The 1,667-nt window shown below is 50.6% G+C and overlaps 1 pseudogene; it reads right to left on the reverse strand.

The window, feature by feature from the left end:
- Positions 1 to 498: 498 nt before the first annotated feature.
- LOC141493742 (calponin-2 pseudogene) lies at positions 499 to 1,425 on the reverse strand (annotated as a pseudogene).
- Between the last annotated feature and the right edge of the window lie 242 nt (positions 1,426 to 1,667).

Here is a 1,667-nt window from a genome sequence, read left to right on the forward strand (position 1 = left end):
CAGGCCCAACCCAAAAGGGGCTGGGGAAGAGATGGAGAGACAATGAGAATTGGTCCAGGGCAAGGCTATGGATGGGAGGGGATGGGAAGATTCTTACTTCACAATCCTCCAACCCCATAGACACCCTTTTGTGAAGCCCTCAGCTGAAGAGAGAAGGATAGAGGGGTGAAGAAGACTCCTTCCCCATCTACCCTGACTTTCAGGCCTGAGAAACTTGACTCTCTTCAGCCTCCTTTACTCAGGAGATGAGACACTCAAACACAGAGAACTGTAGGACATCATCAATATTGTAAAGCAGATCTCAGCCAGTTCTGGCCCCCTCATCTGACAAATAGAGAAGTTGAGGCTTGTCCAAGGCCACAGGGTGAGTCAAAGAGAGAGTTCAGATAGGAACAAAATTCTCCCAAGATAAGACAAAAATCAGAGAGCAGAAGGGGGTGATGACAATGAAAGGGGTTGGATAAGGGAGGGGAGGGGAATATGGGAGGGCCCTCAGCCTCAATATCCTTCCTCTTCCCTATAATAGTGGTACTCAGGGGGCTCCGCAGAGCTAGGGCTGTCACCTGGCCCCATCCCTGGCCCATCTCCGGTGGGACCTTGGGGACAGTATTTGGGATCATAGATCTGTTGCCCCAGCCCGAACACCTGCCCACTTTGGTTGGCACCCTGGGTGTAACCCATCTGCAGAGACATGGAGGTGTTATCACACTTGTCTGTGCCCATCTTTGTGTCATAGATATGTTGCCTGGTGCCTGGGGCTTTCATGCCAACCTGACTGGCACATTTGTTGGTCCCCATCTGCAAGCTGATAGTTAAGTGGTCCATTGGGGCCAGGATCTAGTTCTTAGGGTCATACAGGTATCTTTGGGTACCATAGGCTGTCATACCTGACTGGCTGGCACATTTATTGGTGCCCATCTGGAGGCCAATAACACACTGCCTGGCCTTCAATTTGGCATCATCAAAGTTTTGTTCTTGTTTCTCTGAGTACTTGACCCCAATGTCCACACCACTCTGTAGTCCTTTTGTCTTGGCCTTGCCAGCCAGAGTCAGAAGTGATACTTGAACCTGAGTCATATTTCCACTTTCAAAGAGGTCATTGGCTTGAAAGAGATCCACAGGGTTCATGCCATAGTTAACCATGGCCTTGATGAAATTGGAGAGATTTTCCAGCTGGTGCCAGTTCTGTTGTGAGTGATTAATCTTGGGCACAGAGCCAGGCTGTAGTTTGTTCATGAGAGTGCATAGGATGATGCCATCTTTGAGTCCCTTCTGGAAGTCTGGCCCAATGCTGAGTTCTATGAGACCCTCGATCCAGCCCCTCAACTCACCTTCCACTTGTGGATCATACTTGGACTGGAGTCGGTTCTTGACTTTGGCGGACAGGCCGTAGGACGGGCCCTTGTTGAACTGAGTGGAGCTCATGGAGTGGTGGAACGGAGCCGGGCAAGGGGGGGGGGGCGGCCCGGGGCAGCTGGACGGGATGGAGCCTCTAGGTAGTTTCCTATGAATTCCCCTTTCTTCATTTTACTGAGAACTTGTGTTGAGGGAGGGGCTGGTTCACAAAGGTTTGGTGTTGAGATCCTTAGATGCTCACTAGGCTTAGTAATACCAAATGGGCCATAGGGGGTGCTGTTTTCTTTCTCTGGAGTGTCTGTGACCTTGAT

Source organism: Macrotis lagotis, chromosome 7, assembly GCF_037893015.1.
Source record: "Macrotis lagotis isolate mMagLag1 chromosome 7, bilby.v1.9.chrom.fasta, whole genome shotgun sequence".
Classification (NCBI taxonomy): domain Eukaryota; kingdom Metazoa; phylum Chordata; class Mammalia; order Peramelemorphia; family Peramelidae; genus Macrotis; species Macrotis lagotis.